Source organism: Enhydra lutris, unplaced genomic scaffold (genome assembly GCF_002288905.1).
Source record: "Enhydra lutris kenyoni isolate GAN:26980312 unplaced genomic scaffold, ASM228890v2 scaffoldscaffold23, whole genome shotgun sequence".
In the NCBI taxonomy this organism is placed as follows: Eukaryota; Metazoa; Chordata; class Mammalia; order Carnivora; family Mustelidae; genus Enhydra; species Enhydra lutris.
In genome coordinates this window covers 1,756,764-1,776,857 of record NW_019154107.1, presented here as the reverse complement: position 1 = coordinate 1,776,857, position 20,094 = coordinate 1,756,764, and the positions used below count along the sequence as shown (strand labels likewise).

Genomic DNA, 20,094 nt, shown 5'->3' with positions numbered 1-20,094 from the left:
TTTTTTTTCATTCAATCAGTTGCCTAGGAGATAGTGAGTCTGAGGGATCAAAAAGATACTGTTTTGCTCGGATGACCTAAATATTAGAGAATCGATTTGAGAATGGTAGGAAACTGACTGTGGCAGTCTATTGTTCATTTCTTGAGAAGAAAGGAGAGAGTGCCTATAAATCAAAAGGCAAAACTCTTACATTCTTAATTCTGAGCTTCATTGAGAGAGCCTTTGCTGGAAAGGAAAGAATCCATTTAAGGTTCCAATTTTTCTTGCCATTGTAACTCTGTGCTGGCTATTTTTGCTCATAAATCTTTTCTGCAACTCTGATGATTTCTTTACAGAAGATTCTTAGATGTTGAATTACTGGGCGAAAGCATGTATATATTTTATGGCACTTTAAGCCATTATTATGAAATTGATTTCTTGAAGGGTTGTACCAATTTACATCACCACTAGATGTGGGAAGAGCGCTTATTAGTGTTTCAAGCTTGAATTTCTTTGATTAATAGAGTTCTTGCACATTTTCTTTCCTCTGTCATTTGTTTGTATTCTTCGCTCTCTTATTGAGGTCTTTATGTTTTTCTTACTGATTAGTGTATTATTCCTTTGTCATTTCTGGCAAATTGTGCTTCCCACTTGGTTGGCTTTTGATTTTGTTTATAGCTGATTTTGAGGTACAGAAATAGTACTTTTTAAAAAAGATTTTATTTATTTATTTGTTTGTCAGAGAGAGAGAGAGAGAGTGCACACAAGCAGGCAGAGTGGCAGGCAGAGGCAGAGGGAGAAGCAGGCTCCCTGCTGAGCAAGGAGCCCAGTGCGGGACTCGATCCCAGGACCTGGGATCATGACCTGAGCCAAAGGCAGTGGCCTAACTAACTGAGCCACCCAGGCATCCCAGAAATAGTACTTTTTTACGCAGATTCACATGTTGACTTTTTCTATGATTTCCCTGAATAATTTTTTTTCTTCTTTATACTGGTCTCATTTTTAGACTTCTAATTTTTAATCTCTGTGGAATTTTGATAGATAGTATGCAGTTAGTGTGCAAGTTGATTTTTATTTTGAAACAGCCACTTTTTCAGGACCGTTTATTGAATAATCTAGCCCTTCCACCATTAATTGTGATATCTCATTTATCGTATGTTATTGTATATATTGGGCATTTTTTTCTGGACTTTTGCTTCCGTTCCATTAGTTTGTCTCACCCTTCTTGTATCAATATAGTTAACTATAGTGCCTTTATAGTACATTTTAGTATGTGATATGGCTTTTGTCCTTCTGTTATCACTTCTCATTTTCAAAAATATTTTAGCTATTCTCACTTGTTTATTTTAAAATTACATCATCAAGTTTTATTTTTAAAAAATTGTTTAAAGATTTATGTATTTATTTTAGAGTGAGGTGGTGGGGGAGAGGGAGAGGGAGAGAGAGACTTCTCAAGCCGACTGCCTGCTGAGTGCAGAGTCTGATGCCGGGCTCCATCCCAGGACCCTGATATCATGACCTGAACTGAAATCAAGAGTTGGCTGTTCAACCGACTGAGCTACCCAGCCACCCCGTTACCAAGTTTTTAAAAATCTCATTGGGATTGGGATTTGAATTACATTAAAACTGCACATCAATTTAGAAAGAATTGACATCTCCCCAAATTCTTTTGTTTAATAGTTTTGTGTTGTGTCGTCTAAAATGTCTTTATGTACAATGCATAAATAAAACCCCTTTCTCAGTCTTGTTCCTCTTCCGCACACATCATCATGGACCAATTCTGGTAACTATATCACCAGATTAAAATGTACATCCCTCCTGAATGCTGAACAGCTAATTCTAGTGATCCGGTGACACAGGGCGTTACCCGGTTTAGTCAAGCGGCAGTTAATGTTGTATTTGCGCAGTCTTGCTAACTCCTGATGTCATTCCTACATAGATTGAGGTTATTGCTGGTTTTTGCAAATAGAATCTTTTCCCCCTTGTGTTTTTTTCTTATCACTGATCCACAGAAGAATTTAACTTTTGAATATTTATGTTATAATAGCTCTTTATGGAATACTCTTTTTAATTGAAAAATGTCCTCCTTTAATATTGAGGGAATTGATAGCATTTGTCAGTCCCTAGCTTTCAGAAGGTGGATGAGAGGAAATGACAAAATGCTATATTTGAACAGATGACATTTTATTTTTATTTTTTTAAAGACATACTTCTTTATTTGAGAGAGAGAGTGAGTGACTGAGTGAGTTGGGGGAGGGGTGGAAGGCGAGGGAGAATCTCAGGCAGACTGAGTGCAGAGCCCGATGCTGGGGCTCAGTCTCGCGACCCTGAGACCAAGACCTGATCTGAAACCAAGAGTCAGACATTCAACCAACTGAGCCAGCCAGGCGCCCCACAAATGACATTTTATAAACAAAATTTCCTTAGCTTGGAGAGAGCTTCGCAGTTTGTATATGTAGAGAGGGACTGAGAGACTCATTCGCATCTTGGGCTAACCCATGAATGATGTGGCAGGGGGAGAAGCATCATCATAGGTCCCTTTTAAAGAGAAGGGGACTGAGGTGGGAAGAAGTGAAATGACTCACTGGCTGCAGCCATAAAGGCAGACGTGGAAAGTCTCTTGCTGCCTTCACCTCAGAAAAACACAAGCAGTAGTATGAATGATAGCATTCCAGAAAGCCTTAGTAAAGAGCTGATCTGAAATGAGGATTTTTAGATACTTGTAGCTGCATTTTATTCTATTAGTACACTTATATTCTTGTGTGTGTGTGTGTGTGTGTGTGTATGTGTGTGTGTGAGTGAGTGTGTATCCATGTTTAGATTTAGATTTTTTTTTTGCTAGACTATAAGCTCCTTGAAGGAAGAGACCATATTGTATTCACGTTGGAGTCAACTTTAATTCTCAAATGGCAGTATGTACTTGTACTCAAACACCCTAACCCTCTGAGAAGTGAGTTACTGGAAAGAAAAGTACCAGAGGGAGAATAGCTTTGTATTAAGTTATATATTTAAGGAAAAATTGTTGAAATTCTGTGATTCAGAGAAATTGTCTTGGTTCCTGAGTGCCGAGGGAGAGAGAAACTTAGGTTCTGTTTTGGAAAGTGGATCAAGAGAACACCTACTAAATCTAGCTCTCAGCCTGTTTATGGGCCATTAGTGGAGGGTACAAAAGCCAAATACGTTTCCACTGGAGGAGATTTGAACCATTTTGAAAGGAGAATTTTTATGAGGGTAACTGTGTTCGAGAGAAGACTCTGAAATTTTTCCAATTTCCTAGTATAACATGAGCTGGAAGTAGGGGAATATTTCCAGGGTAAGAGCAGCTTTCATTTTTGGCATCATTTTTTTATTTTTATTTATTTTTATTTATTTATTTATTTATTTTTTTAAGATTATTTATTTATTTGTCAGAAAGAGAGAGAGAGAGCACAGGCAGACAGAGTGGCAGGCAGAGGCAGAGGGAGAAGCAGGCTCCCCACAGAATAAGGAGCCCGATGTGGGACTCGATCCCAGGACGCTGGGATCATGACCTGAGCCGAAGGCAGCTGCTTAACCAACTGAGCCACCCAGGCGTCCCTTGGCATCATTTTTTAAAAAGATTTTATTTATTTATTTGACAGAGAGAGAGAACACAAGTAGGCAGAGAGGCAGGCGGAGAGAGGGGGAAGTAGGCTCCCCACTGAGCAGATAGCCCAATGCGGGGCTCGATCCCAGGACCCTGGGATCATGACCTCAGCCGAAGGCCGAGGCTTTAACCCACTGAGCCACCCAGGTGCCCCTATTTTTGGCATCATTTTAATCTGTATTTGTTTTTTCACCCTTCCCCAAGGTTTTCTAGATAGACATGGAGAGTTCAGCTTGTTTTATGTACAGCAGTGTGTCTGCTGTTCCCTTGTTGGAGTGCACCGGCCAGATTTAGCTTTCCCTTCCTTTCTGGGCTTTTTCGTCTCTCATACTTGATTGCTCATCATCGCTATCGTCAGAGCCGGGGAGAGAACACGAAGATATTAATCAAAAGAGATGGTTGGATTATGTGATTATATGTTAATTTTGCTCATCAGGAACCCATTATTATGAATTATCAGTGATTAGTACTGTGTTTCAGATTTCCCTTTAAGTAAGACTTGTCTGTGTAGCCATCTCCAGGTGGGTTCCTGGAGATGCTGCCAGTCTGGAGCAGGGACCCTTCCTCCGCCCCCTCCTGTAAACACTCTCTCTTGCTTTTTTCCCTTCTCCCCACCGCCGGCTTGGGTGGATTCTCTGGTATTGTCATTCCTTCCGAAGGAAAATCAGATTTCCAGAATGTTTTGCTCTTGAGTTTTTCCTCTTATTCTTTTTGACCCTTTTCTAGGCCATGTTATTTTCACAGATTAAAGCAAACAAATGAGCACAAGCATGCAGTTAACAGTTATCTTTAAAAAAAGAAACACATTGTTGGGGGAAAAAATGACATCAGTTTTATGTTTGACTTTTCGAAAGCTTTAAAGTAACTCTTTGACAGTGTCACTGGGAGTAGTAGCTGGTTTCTTTTGAAGAAGTTAGCTTCCTTTGAAATTTACTTTTGACGAAATCACTGAGATATAAGATAATACATATCTATACAAAGAGAAAAAGTAACCAAGTTTTACTGATGTGTCTGACAACACTGTGGCCAGGGATAGGCAAACCAAAGCAAGGCAGAAATGGAAATTCTGTATCTGTTTTGTGCATAGATATATGCTTTAAAAAATACTTCACCCTTTCCTCTTCAGCTGTGGCTCTATGGCTCTGATCTTTGTTTCATGGAATTTGAGTACAGTTCATAGTCATGTTTAAGAGCCTCTTTCCCTCTTTCTTTTTTCCTTCTATCTCTCCCTGGCTCCTTCTCCATCTCTCTCTCTCTCTCTCTCTTTCTCTCTTATGACTTACTCTAAGCTCCATCCCATCCTGGATCTGGTCCCTAGGCTATGTCCCTGTGTGTTGTTAGCTTTTATTTCCATTGGTGCAGGCTCGACAGGAATAATATAGATCACTGCAATCCAGGGATGACCCACAGAAACCGCTTTTGCAGTTTAACTGTAAATCTTTTATTAGCAAAGCTTATGTAGGATGCATTTTAATTTTTCTCACTCCCTGCCAATCCTCTCCGGTGGGGTTGTTAATGCACTGAAAAATGACCGAACCCGGGCAGCAAGAAGGAAGGGAGGAAGGAGAGATGCAGGCATTGGCTGGGTGTTTCTGCAGGATCAATCTGTCCCTCCCTCCCCATCTTCATAAATTATGAACTGTATCGATCTGTTCATATTGATGTATGAACTCATTCTATCAAAAGCCAAAGCTGAAGTAGAAAATGGAAAGTGATCGTTTATGAGGGCTGCATGTCAGCTTTATGCTGAAACAAAACAAAACAAAAGCCTCCCTTTCAACCCTTGGCTTGTGTGTGGCCGGAGGCAGATAGGGCCTGGGCCACCAGCAAGACTTGATAATAGTTGACAAATATCCTGTCTGTTTTCAGTGGCTTAGAACTTGACTGTCAGTTGGTAGAGGCTGGAAAACCATTGTGTTTCTTTTTCTCACTCATACTTCTACCCAGGATGGTTCAGAGGCCCTTATTGGGGTACCCCTGAGACATGCCTGCCCTTCTCAGTTCTTCCAGCCCATAGCCATTTGGGGAAGGTCATTTCACCTTTCAAAGCGTCTGTTTCTTTATAAGCAAGTTGAAAGATTGAGAACTTTCCAGTTTTTTAAAAAATAAAGATTTTATTTATTTGAGAGAGAAAGAGCAAGCGCATAAGTGGGGTGAGGGACAGAGAGAGAAGCAGACTCCCTGCCAAGCAGGGGGAGCCTGTTGTGCGACTCAATCCCGGAACCCTGGGATCATGACCTGAGCCGAAGGCAGACGCTTAATTGACTGAGCCACTCAGGCGCCCGTTTCCAGTCTTTTTTAATCTTAGGGCCCTTTCTAAAAGTTTTTGACCCTTTGGGTGGCAAATTTCTGTGTCTTCATTAGCACATAACTAGTTCTTCAGATTAGGGTCAAGGTGCTGTTTATAGATAGTTCTGCAAAGCATTTGAACCTGTATGCTTATTTTGGATAATAAGCCTTTTGGAATATTGAAAAACCATTAAGGATCCCACTCTTTTCTTTCCAACCCTTTCCAGGGTCCCCAGGAAGGAATATTGTGGTCCATGCTGCACACTCTGTGCAGTCCATTTGAGCTCCTCTAGCCAACAAACATTTATTGGATGAATCAGCTTTCCACATGACCTGTCAGAAGCTTGGGGAAAACTTGAGAGGATTCTGGCTTTTTGCTGAGAAAGCCCTATGGTGATTTTATTGAGTAGTGAAGTTAAAACAGTGTTTTGCCTTTGGTAAACCACCCATTCTTGCCCACCGCATGGCATTGCGAGCTCTTTACTCTGCTTGATTGCACGGGGTTGAGTGGGTGGTGAGCTGTGTATTCATTTTGCATTCAGCTCAGCATGCTTCAGAATCCTGTCTCCTCCAAAGGCTTTTCATTTCATCGCCATGTTTATTTCAGTGGGTGTAGGATTAAATCATTCATGGTAAATTGCATTGAATTGCAAGCCCTAGGTACCAGTTCCATTCCCTCAACTTCCTTAGGTGATACCTGAAGACTGCTAGCAAAGTGACTACTTTCTTTTTTTTTTTTTTAAGATTTTATTTTTAAGTAATCTCTATACCCAACATGGGGCTCGAACTCACAACCCTGAGATCAAGAGTGTCACAGTCCACTGAGTGAGCCAGCCATGCACCCCAGGGAAGAATTTCTTTCCGTTTGTTTCAAGTTTCAAAGTAAGATTTTAATAAAGATATATAGAACAGATCAAGAAGGGAGATGAATGTATATTTGTACACGCATGTACATTGCAGCATTATTTACAATAGGCAAAAGCTGGAAGCAACTCATGTGTCCATCAGTGGATGAATAGATGAAAAAAATGTGGTGTCCATACAGTGAGATAGTATTCAGCCTTAAGAAAGAAGAAATTCTTAAACATGCTTTGACATAGATGAACCTTGAGAACTTTATTGTAAGTGAAATAAGCCAGCCATAAAAGGGCAAACACTGTAGGATTCCATTTATATGAGGTACCTGGAATAGTCGTATTCACAGGGACAGAAAGCAGAGTGGCATTACCAGGGGATGGGATGAAGGCAGGAAATGGGGACTTAATGTTTAATGGATATGCAGTTTGGGCTTGGGAAGATGAAAGAGGAAGATGGATAGTGACGATGGTTTACAGTAATGTGAATGTGTTTGATGCCACTGCGTTATATGTTTAAAAGTGGTTAAAATGGTAAATCCGATATTATGTATGTTTTACCACAATAAAAAAATGATCAAGAATAATACGACAGGGGCACCTGGGTGGCTCAGTGGGTTAAGCCTCTGCTCTGCCTTCAGCTCAGGTCATGATCTCAGGGTCCTGGGATCGAGTCCCACATCAGGCTGTCTGCTTGGCAGGGAGCCTGCTTCCCTTCTCTCTCTGCCTGTCTCTCTGCTACTTGTGATCTCTCTCTCTCTCTCTCTGTCAAATAAATTAAAAAAAAATATTAAAAAAAAAAAGAATAATACGACAAATACCCCATACCCTTCTCCCCACTATCAGCTAAGAAATTGTAAGCATGAAGAATTGCCGTTGGCGTGTCTCCTGTGTTACGGTGTCTTGATTTCATTGTGTGTAATTTGAGAAGTGAATGATGACTTGGGTGAGAGACTTCTGTGTCAGGAGAGCTTTTCTTCTGCTTTATTTTCCATTTGCATTTGTTATCTAAAGATAAATATGCTACAAGTAGGAAATGCATAAACTTGCTGTCCTTTAAAATTAGTGTTTCTAGAAACTTCTAAAAAGAAAATTTTTTACAAACTTCTTTTACTCTCTGGGCCTCGATGACTATGGAGAAACAGTCAAGGGAAATAACACTAAACTTAGCAGGACAGGAGACTGAGACAATAGATTTGCAGCCATTATTCTCCCTGCATGTGTGTTTTAAACATTTTTTGAGGTTCTCCTCTGTGCTGGGCATTGTATCAGTTATCTGTTGCCACAGTAATGCTGCACGACAAACAGCCACAAAACCTCAGTGGTGTACAACAGTAAGCATTTATTGCTTTTGAATCGGGGGTCAGCTGGAAGCTAGCTGGGTGGCTTTTCTGATTTGGGGGTTCCTCCCACGTCTGGAGGTCAGCTAGCGTTTGGCTTGCCCTCAGCCACATGCCCAGGGTGACAGCCCTGCCCTGCATGTCTCTGCCATTACAGTGGTGGAGGTATGGCAGAGCAGATGGAAACATCTGAGTTTTCCTGAGGCCTTTGTTTCCACCTGGCACACGGCTACTTCCTTTTCTCTTGGCTTTCCGAGATAAGTCACATGGTTGGGGAAACCTACTCTGTCTTTAAGGGAAGCACCCTAAAGTCAGGTGATGAAGGGCAAGGTTAGGAGAGGGGCAAAGAATTTGGGCTCAATGCGGTCAGTGCACCCCACCCTGTGCAGAATGTTGTAGTTGAGACATGTAGGCAATCCTCTTAACAGCCCTGAGCCAAGGTAGCATCGTCCTCGTATTACAGTTGGAAAAACCGAGGGTCGGAGAGGTTCTGTGACCTGTCCAAGGCCTCAATTCTAGTGAGAGGCATAGTTTGGGTTTGTACCTGGGTCTGTCCAACCTCTTCCTCCATGCTGCCTCTGGCTGACTCCACACGGCACGTTTTGTCCTCTTCCTCCGTTACTGCCTCTTTCCGGAAACACCGACCTTGCCTTCTGTGCCTCTGTATTTGTGCTCCTTACCCCCACTACACGTCTTTTTTTGCTGTCTCCTCTTCTCCAGCTTCTTAAATGTAAGCTGCTTTTGTGGTTCTGTCTTTGGCATCTTCTGTTGTGTCTGCTTGCCCCTGGGCTTGGCCAGTGCCAGAAAGCAACAAGCCCCAAAGCTGACCTCTGGGCCAGCCCTCCCTCCTTGCTTCCCTCACCCCTCACCTCTGCTCTTAGATAACCTGTGCTGGCTAACGGTCTCTCGGCGACAAGCTGCACTTGCCCTAGCTTAACCTGGCTTAGATCATAAAGAACTGTCCGTCTTGGGGTGCCTCGTGGCTCGGTGGGTTAAAGCCTCTGCCTTCGGCTCGAGTCACGATCCCAGGATCCTGGGATCGAGCCCCGCATCGGGCTCTCTGCTCAGCGGGGAGCCTGCTTCCCCCTCTCTCTGCCTGCCTCTCTGCCTACTTGTGATCTTTGTCTGTCAAATAAATAAATAAAATCTTAAAAAAAAAAAAGACCTGTGCACTTTGCACAGCAGAAATCCAGAGGCAAGGTGGGTTCCTCGGGGCCAGCTTTCTTCTCACACGATGTTGGCTTCATGCTGTGGGCAGTGAGCAGAGCAATGGGTTTCCCTGGTTACATCTAGTGGGAGATGGGCAGCAGGCCGGACTCTCCTGCTGCTTTCTTCTGCATTTTAGCTGCTGGCATCCGCACGTCCAGTTCTTCCCATCAGCACGTGAGAGCACTTTTTAACTTGTCCTTCTTCTTCATCCCCTTCATCATTTGTTATTCCTCCTTTTATTTTTGAGGTTGTCACTAAGGAATTGTTTTGGGGCAGGGCTCGGGGGGTGCCTCTAGTAATCCCCAAGGAGGCCAACTCAGGTCTGCTCACAGGAGCCTAGGATTGAGCAGCTGACAGTCCTGGGCAGCAGGGGCACGGCGAGGAGAGTGGTATGTGCGGGGTGCTGTGCCGTCCCGCCGTGGCAGTGGTAGGGCCACCTAACGCTGCTCAGAGCCAGTCAGAGACAGTGTCCAGGAGCGTGTCACTTCAAAGCTGATGATTCCTCCTTGGCAAGGTCTCTTATCCTTAAAACACCAACAACAACAAACTCAGCCCTGGTCTCTGATTAGACCCTTATCACTTCTTGTAGACCAGAATTTGGCGAACCACAACCTATGGGCCAAATCTGGTACTGCCTATTTTTGTAAATAAAGGTTTATTGCCACAGAGCCATCCCCCTTCGTGTATGCATGATCTGTGGCTGCTTTTCCTGTCCACCAGCAGAGTCACAGAGCTGCCACAGGGGCGGCCTGGCTTGCAGAGCTGAAAATATGTCTTCTCTGGCCCTTTACAGACCAGCTTTGCCAAGCCCTGCTGTAGCCGGGCAAAAAAAGCCCGTCCCTGCCCTCTAGGAGGTTTCATCTCACAGAAGGACACTTGCTCATGTGTGATCTGTAGGAAACTTTATTAACGAAGTCTGGTGGGAAAAGATTTTTAAGTGCTGGACCAAACAGTACAGACAAAAATTAGTGTTGTGGGAGGGATTCATGCGCATTTATTTCTCTCTCCTTCCCTCTGCTGTTGCTTTCTCTAGTCCACAAACGAATCCACTTTCATTTTGTTTCTTTTCTTTTCTTTTTTTTGCGCCTGCATGCACACATGCGCACAGGAGTGGGGGTGGGGGCGGGGCAGAGGGGGAGAGAGAGTCTTAAGCAGGCTCCACGTCCAACACGGAGCCTGACACGGAGCCCAACACAGGGCTCGATCTTACAACCCTGAGATCATGACCTGATCTGAAATCAAGAGTTGGTCACTCAACTGACTGAGCCACCCAGGTGCCCCTCCACATTCATTTTCTTGCTTCAAGATTTCTAGATTGACATTTTCTAGGCTTACAATTTCTAAATTTACACTTCTCATGACACTCGGTTCCCTCCCTCTGAGGGGGAGAGTAAAGGTGCACAGCAATTTAGAAAATGAAAAGTCTGAGTATGAGATACCATCTTTTAAATGTACCCTTGCCACTCTCCTATACTTAAAAAGAATGTAGGACTTGCTTTAATAAATGAGAAAAATCTTTATTTGCTTTGAACAAAGAACTAATATGTGCATTACTAATCTCTTTGCTTGAAAAAAAGTCTGCTGAGAAACCTTCCCTCATAGTAGCCTAGTCCCTTCATCTGCACTGCTCATTCACTTCTAGAATCCCATCCTTTTCTGGATGACACCTGTCTAGAAGGACCTTGACATCAAAACCACTTGCAGGCCCTAGAGGAAGCTCCCCCACCCTGTAATGGGCTTTGTCGTTCTGATGACCACAGACTTGCTGCCTTGGAAGGCAGCTTGTGTGCTAGTGTGTTGTGTAAACATCCCTGCTCTTTTTTTTTTTTTTTTAAGATTTGAGTAGTAATTTTCTTTTAGACTCAGCCTGCTTTCTTAGTTAGACTTAGTATTAAAATAATACATGGTTAGTGTAAAAACGTAATATAGGGGCACCTGGGTGGCTCAGTGGGTTAAGTGTCTGACTTTTGATTTCAGATCAGGTCATGATCTCAGGGCCGTGAGATCGAGCTCCCCTGCCACCCCGGTCAGGCTGTGCCCTGGGTGTGGAGTCTGTTTGAGATCCTTTCTCTCCCTCTCCCTCTGCCCCTCCCCTTGCTCTCTCTCACTCTCTCTCTTTCTCAAAAAACGAAACAAAATAAAACAAAACAAAAACTTAATACAGGAAAGTCAGGGTATAAAGAATCACATAACCACCCCCCCATACACTCTCCAGGGAAGACCTAGCTCATGGTTATCTTATCGAATCTCCACATGCATACATACATACATACATTTGGATGAATCAGAAGATATCGCAGATAGTCGACCATAAACTGTCAATTTCAGATAGCATGACCTAATCCAAACACATAGTGATGCAGACTTGTTGGTATTTTTTAAAAAAATACTGATGGGATCTTAGTGTTTATTCTGTATCATGATTTGTTAAGCTAGGTAGAAGAGAATCTTGGAGATCTTGCCATACTTGGCATAGTTCATTTAGAGCTATGCCCCTCCTGAATAGTCCACGTGTTACACCATGAGTAGACTAACCAGTCCCCTGGTTAAAGGACATTTAGGATGATTCAGGTTTTTCACTATTCTAAATAATGTAGCATTGAACATTTTGATATATCTTTGTATATTTCATGTAAGTTATCTAAAGTATAACTTTCTAAAAGTGAAATTGCTGGTTTTCTTATTTATTTTTTTTTAAAGATTTTATTTATTTATTTGTCAGAGAGAGAGAGGGAGAGAGAGCAAGCACAGGCAGACAGAATGGCAGGCAGAGGCAGAGGGAGAAGCAGGCTCCCTGATGAGCAAGGAGCCCGATGCGGAACTCGATCCCAGGACGCTGGGATCATGACTTGAGCTGAAGGCAGCTGCCTAACCAACTGAGCCACCCAGGCGTCCCTGGTTTTCTTATTTAAAATTTTTTTTTTTGGAAGAATTGGTCAGATGCCTCCAATCTCAGTTGGACTTGCTGACCCTATGGTCCTTCATCCTGTAGGGATACCCCAAAGATGGGACTGCAGTGGAAGTCAGGCAGCCCCTCCAGGCAAACCCTGTGCAGTTGCAAGCCCTGGCACAAACTTCCCTCTCCATTCACGAAACATTTGTGCACTTGCCACCCTGCGGGCACTAGGGACTCGCAGGCAGGGAATGACAGCACAGCGGACAAGGGCTGGAAGGAAGAGGTGTGGGTACAGGGCAGCCCAAGTGACCACTTCATCCCTGGTCAGGGAGGGAACCTTGTAGTGCCTTTCGTAAGTTCAGTAGCTTGCAAAGGAAGAGAAATGCTGGGCTCAGTTGGAGTGGGGACACTGAGGTGTTGGCAGGCGTCAACATGCAAATGAACTGTCCTGGCCTTCATGGAAGGGAGTGTGGGCACAGAGCTCAGCTGAGCCCAGGCGCCAGATGACAGGCTCTAGCCAGCCACTGACCTGGGTAATAAGAGGGCCCTTGGCAAGCAGCCTCCTGAAGGCTGTGCCACACGGCTACTCAGGGATCAGGACCTGTGATGTTGCCTCGTGTGGTTCTTTTGTTGTGATGTGCTTCTCCAAAGCCAGTGAAACATTCCAACAGACAGAGTCCAAATGTTCCATTTACTGCCCTATTTCATATGCATAATTCCTCCACTTATCCCTATGTGTTTTCTTGCAGACTATAGTCTTAAAAACTGGGATTAGGAGTTCTTAGCTTTTTTTTTTTTTTTTTTTTTTTGGAAACTACTGTACAATCTGTCAGTCTGGTGAAGCCTGTGACCTCTCTTCAGAATAATGTTTGTACATGAATAAAATAAAACCCGTAGGATTGCAAAGGAAACCAATTATACTGTAATACAGTTACCAAAATACTACAAAAACACAAGTAATACATATTTCTGTATGGATGCATTAATAGCAGGATCCAGCAGTGGGTCTAGAAGCTATCATAATTTTGAAGTAAGGGTAAGTATAAATGAGACTTCATGATAACTGCAGTGACCGGGATGAGAAATGAAAAGATACTATCCACATGGAAGCAAATCAGTAAAATCCCCAGGTGCTGCCAGTACCAGTGCGGTTTGTTGCCTCATATGTGTAGTGAAAAGAAAGGTCAGATTTCAGTTAGAGGATAGTCAAATTAAAGATATGATTTTCTTCCCACCCATGTTCAGACCCCTGAATTAACTCTGTCCATGAACCCCCATTAAGAATCTCTGCTTTAAGATACAGAAGAAGGAATTGTGGGGACGCACACCTCCCCTTTGCATCAAGAAAATTCATAAAATGCCCAGGCTTCCCCCCACCCTTGATTCTGATGGGGATGAGAAGGGAAATTGTATTAAAAATGAGTCAAAATTAGAAAAAAAAACCACATTTCGACTAGCTGCAATAAAGATCTTTTCCCTTCTGCCTCAAGAGAGAAATGTGGAATCTTCTGTCCCAGGACAATGGCTGTTTGGGGTACTGATTTTAAAGAACTGGGAGACTCTAGATTTGTTTGTGCTCTCTCAGCATAGGCAAGGGAGATGACCCCCAGGTGAGGATCTCTCGGATTGTAGACCTTTGCTACACCTCCTAGTGGGCATGTGCTCACGTACACTTCCCTCTCCCTTCTCTTGTTCCCGCCCTCACTCCCCCCCCTTAACTGTAAAAGTTAGGGGTCTGATCTATTCGTCAGCCACAAAGTTTGAGAATGCCTCTAAAAATAGATGTGTTAAAGGGAGTGTGTTGGATAGAAGGGAGAAATCTTGTTTATGCTCAACAAATAACTTATATTTAGAATCTTCCTTCAGTTTTTCCTTTGAAAATCTGTATTCTCATTTCACTTGAATGACTCTGCATGGAGCATTTAAAAGTAGATCAAACAAAACCCTATAAATATGTTGAGTTCTTTTGGGCATTTTGCCAGAATAAGCCTTGCTAAAGCAGAGAAAAGCAATGTGCTTTATGTATTAGATTTTCTTTTCTGAACATCCAGACTCCATCCCCCAGAGACATGGGGCCCTGGACTGGGGAAGTCAGAGCAGGGACACTTGGGAAAGTGTCTCCTGCTATGGTCTGCTGTGTGTTGGGTCATTTAGATTAACGGCATCCTGAAAGGCCAAAGCCACCCCCTGTGACCAGCCTAGAGAAAGGGGAAGACCCAAAGAATGATTAGAGACATCACTGACTGTGTCTTCCAGTAGGATTCCTTTATCTTGCTCTGATGGTAAAGGAAGGATGGTGAAAAGAAATTTAGTTGCGCTGGCATAAATCATTAACACGGCTGCCTTTTAACAAATTCACGAATGACAAGATAAGTGGAGAAAAGGGTGGGCATCAGGTGGCTGCAGACCCTTCTGTGAAGTAGGCCTGAACCCGTCACTGCAGGGGGAGAGGTAAGAAAACTGCGGTGAAGGCCACGAAGTGGCAGAGAGCATGAGGTAGTCACAGAGCTGGGTCCTCTAGATTGGATGTCTCTCCTGTGTCGTGAAGCCCCAGACACTCTTCGTGCCTTTAGTGCTATCGGTGCGGACCCCGGGCGCATGGGCTGTAAATCTAAGTTATATGTCCTCTCCATAGCCTAACTCATGGACCACCGATAGAAAATGGTTGAGCACAAGGGCATTATGGTGGTAGAAGTTCTTCACGCCCTTGGTACCCGAATTATAGATGTGGCTTCTCAGGGACTATCAGGTATTAACATTGAAAATATCCAGAGGCAACATCTCTTTAACACTGGAAATATCAGAGGCAGCAGAAGCCCAGTTTATTTAATGGATGGTCCCTTTCTGTATCCCACTAGTGGAAGAAAGTTGACGGCTTTGATCATAGGTTAACTGACTGACTTTAAGACTAACTTCAGTGGCTTCTTTAAAACAGGACATTAGACTCTGAAGCCTGTAGGACTGAAGGAAGACTAGATCAGGGATTTGTGTCCCACCCTCTGCTTCTACATCAGTAAGAGAGAGTGGGCATTTGTGATGAAATGGCATCCTCATAACCATCACGAGGAGTGTGTGGGTGTGGGGAGAGGAGTGGCATTTGTCGAAGAAGGTATGCAGGAACGAGTTGACAGGTGTCAGAACTGAAGGGGCCCAGGCAAACAGACGAGGCCGCTCAGCAGGCGTTCATGACTGCTGGGATGAGGGCAGGGCTGGTGGGGGGCAGTGGCTGGGGTTGGGGAGCCCAGACGAGGTGCCCCCGTGGCTGGGTGTGTGTGTGTTCCTGTGAGTGAGTGGGCGTGAGCAGGCTCAGAAGACAGACACAGAGCCCCACAACCTCCACGGCCCCCTGCCGCCGGGAGGGAGATGGCCCGTCTGGGCTGTGTGGTGTGCGTGGTCAGGCCAGGAAAAATGAGCAGGCATCCATAAGCAATAGGGTGTGATGGGGCTCTTTGGGCTCTTGTAACAGCATCTGACCAGAGTAATACGTAGTGCAGGCTACAGGTGTGGAGCTGTTTCTCTGGCTCACACCTCCTGCTGTCTTCATGGACCAGCCATAACCAGTTGATACCACCCCCCCCTTGACATTCAGCCTGTGACAAATAAATACCAGTTAAATCCATCCGATTTAACTGGTATTTATTTATTTACTTGGAGAATAGGAACTAAGTTTACTGTTAATGTCATCAAAGCATAATCAGAAAAAATGTACATTTCATAACGCATGATAATTATTTTAATAAGCAAATGTAATGATTTTTTAAAAATTATTACAGTGTATTATTACATGCTCTTTGTAAAAACAAGAAACATTTATGTGAGTCTCTCTTTACACTCTCCTAATCCCCCTTTCCAAAAATACCACTGTTAATTTGGGGCATACCCTTCCATACCCTTTTCTGTGCTTGCACAACCGGGTTCTTGTACATACAGCCCTTCTTTCAATTATTTAATTATATCAGTCCTTCACATATTAATTGAATGTTGGATGAATCCATTTATTCATTAATATTTCTTGAGCGCATACTCTGTGACTAGTTTTTGGGTGATCGAAGTAAATCAGGGTCCAGGGTGGAGGTTATAAAAGGAAGGAGGGAATGTGTATGTGTTTACAATGTTGGGAGAACATTGCACCCTTTATGTGATTTTCCCTTTTAATTTAACATATTATGGAGACCTTTTACATGTCAGTACATGCAGAACTGCTTGCTCAATTTAAAAGGCTGCTTGGTTTCCCATGGCCTGGCTATACCATGTGGCCATTCCCTTTCAGTGGGATTCAGGATGTTTCCTGTGTAGTTCTCTGGCCATATCAGCATTTGCTACGAGAAACACTGCTGCCCTGAACTTTCTTAAACAGGTATCTCTCCCTACTTAGTTATTTTCTCTCTTCTCCTGGGACTAAATTTAAAATCAAATATACGTAATTTCTTGCTCATTTGTATCCCTGCTCTGTCATTGGGTATGGGTGATTGAGCGCAGACCGTAACCTTAGAAGAAAGCATTTAGGAGTGTATCAGGCATTGTTTAATGCTTCAGACTACACTGTTGGAGAATGTGGCCCTTTTGACCCCGTGGCAAGATGACGGCCACCATCTTTCTATCCCTATAGCTGCAACAATTCAAGGTGGCATCAGCTTTTAAAAAAAATTGTGGTGAAATACACATAATGTAAAATTTACCATCTTAACTGTGTCGGCATTGGCTTTTAAGCATGTGTGGGCGGGTGCCCTGTTTAACACCAGGTTGAGGCTTTAACTCTTTCCCTCTACCCTTTCTGTCCTTCTCCAGCATCCCTCTGACTGTCTAAAAAATGTTTGTTCCCAAAACAGTGACCCACAGACAGAATGTGGAATAGGTACTCATTAGTTCATTTATCCATTGATCATCGAGGATGGATTGGGTGTCTGCTCTAACAGCCCCTGAGCTAGGTGCTGGGGATCAAAGACAAGTTAGAGAGGGTCATTGACCCCCAAAGGGAACAACTGAAACCCATCAACTAATGATGAGACTGTGTATCTGTGTGTAGGATTCCTTCCATCATGTTTTTTAGACCTTTGTCTCTCGTTGTCTTCTTTTGGGCTATCTGCCTGCTTCTAGGCTCCCTCCCCCAAGCCCTTCTGCACACCACTGACCCCAGCCACTTCTCTTTACAGCACCGTTCTCATCACATATTATAGTCATTTCTCTGTCCAGAAACCTCCTCTGGGCAAGTTCTCATCCCTAGCTCGTCATCTGAAGTCCCCCAGAAATGCACAGCTAATGTGCCTTCCTGGTATTACCCTGGGTTCATGGAAGAAGAGGGCTGTAGACCATGACTTACTTAATGCATGGGCCTCACACAAGTTATCCAGCCTTTCTGTGCCCTTTCATAAAGATGGGAGCAGCATCCCTCACCTCACAGGGTCAGTCAAGAACTTGAGGGAAGGCATGTAATATGCCTAGCTCAGTTCTTGGCACATGGCAGACACCTCATCAATGTTTGTCTCCATCTCCAACAGGACTCAGTGGATTTTCCTTTGGTGACTTTTGACTTGACCTGCCACCCTTCCTATCCCCCATGGTTTTGAGGCCCTCATAGATGGTTCCCTACTGATTCTACATTTTCCTCCCGTATTCTGGGAGATTGGGAACAAATGAGCACTGGCATAGCTATAACCTGTTTTCAGATGAACCTTCCCTTTGAAGTAGCAGGCAAATGGATTAACGGTTTTCTGCCACGCACAGACGTTGACTATAGGCAGCCCTAAGAGAATCAAGGAGGCTCATCTCCAGGGACCAAATAGTTCTGGTTAATTAAATACCATACATTTTCACTGTAACCATCCGGCCAGAGCCAGAGGGGTTTGGCAAGAAAGACCCACAAGTTCCTCATTTTTCTGGCATGCCTTCAAACTCTGAAGTGTCCTCCACTTCCTCTGAGTTACGTTGTGTTGGAACAGGATGAGGATTGGGAATTTTCCCAGCAAACTGTATGATGCTGGGTCTGGCGAGATCAGTCATTCACCTTTCTCTCTTCCCCTGCACCTCAAATCCACTGGGTGTTTCAATTAAAAGGGGTGAGTCTCCACATTTGTTTAGTTTACTTTGTATTGTCTTTCTATCTTGAAATAGGAAAGGCCCTTTACATAAATTGAGGTTTCTGACTCAAGAACAGCCTCTTCAGGAATCTGGAATGTGCTCAGTTAAGTTGGGGAGTTGCTGCACCCCCAGCAGTGGTGGCTAATGGATCCCAGAAGCGACCGCCATCTTTCCCATCCCCCACTCTCCCAGGAGCACACTTTCAGAGTCAGAGGCTATTTGGTAAGACTTTTCTGAAGTTCTGTGAGATGAAAATCACAGTGTGGCACCATTCACCTGGGTTCTGTATTAGCCTAATATTGCTAGATGAGCTTGATTTTTCTCTCTCTTGGGAGAAGAAGCTGAGTGTAGAACACGTATAGCACGTTCCCGGAAAATCCCGTTTGTTTTTGGATAACCGATCTGTCTAGATGTCTCTTGACCCTGACCATTTGTTAGATTCGCCTGAGGAGCTCTTAAAATACAGAAACCCAGACCATTGCTAAAGGGTGGGGCCTGGGCATCTGTAATTTTCCTCTCTCCCCAAATTTTTATTTAGAAAAATTTCAAATGTACAGAAAAGTTTTAACAGTATTACAATGAACATCCATCTAGATTCCCCCATTATTAGCACTCTGCCACATTTGTTTTCTCACTCTCTCTGTGTGTATGTATATGTATACACACGTGCGTGCATATATGCCCGTGCGCGCACGCGCGCACACACACACACACACACACACACACTCCTTTTTTCCTTAAACAATTTGAAAGTAAGTTACAGATATCAGGACACTTGATCCCTAAACACTTGGAAACAAGGACATTCTCCTCTGTAGCTGCAACAGGGTGAGCACATGCAGGAAATGTAAAGTTAATATAATGCTATCATCTACTATTGGTCCATATTTAGATTGCCCCAGTTCTCCCAACAATGCCCTTTATAACCTTTTAAAAACCCCAAGTGCAATTAAGGGTCACATTATATTTAGCTGTTGTGTCTCTTTACTATTTTTAAATCTAGAACAGTTTCCTAGCCTTTAAAAAATTGTATGTGATAGTGACTTAAGGTTTTTTTTTTAAAGAATCAGGTCAGTTTCTGTAGACTGTCATCATTTTCGATTTGCATGATTGTTTTCTCACAGTCAGATGTAGGTTAAATGTTTGGGGTGGGAGCATTCTACAGGTGATGTTAAGTCTTTCTTCATGCATCACATGAGGAATGTCATTATTGACGATGTGAGCTTTAAGACTGTATCTGTCTGGTTTCTCCATTCTAAGAGGACTGTTTTCCTTTTGTAATTAATAAGTAATCTCTGGGGAGATACTCTTGAGACTGTTTACATATCCTAATCCCCAACAAGGTTTCACTCAGTGGTTTTAACCACCATTGATTCTGGCCAGAATCACTGGCTGCTTATGATGCCTATAAAATGATGATTGTCTGTTTCTATCATTTCTCCATTTATTAGCTGACATTCTTTTTTTTTAAAGATTTTATTTATTTACGAGAGAGAGAGAACATGAGGGAGAGTGAGAGCATGAGCAGGAGGGAGGGGCAGAGGAAGAGGGAGAAGCAGACTCCCTGCTGAGCAGGAAGCCGGATGTGGGCAGGAATCATGACTTGAGGAGAAGGGAAATGCTTAACTGACTGAGCCACCCAGGCGTCCCTGACATCCTTTGTCTAAAGGAGAGCTTTAGCTTCTTGCCCTGCCCTTATCTATCTAATCTTACCCATTCACCTAGCTAGGTAGCTATCACCCTAGCTACCTATTGAACTTATCAGTCTGGGCTCATGAATTATTTGGAAATGCACAAGTGATAATACAACCCTCAGTACAGGCT

General features: G+C 43.5%; 1 protein-coding gene across 2 annotated transcripts in view; it reads left to right on the top strand.

The window, feature by feature from the left end:
- The window catches only part of LOC111150333 (SH3 domain containing kinase binding protein 1), a 335,303-nt gene that overhangs the window by 151,874 nt on the left and 163,335 nt on the right, over nucleotides 1-20,094 (top strand). The gene's annotated exons all lie outside the window — the stretch shown is intronic.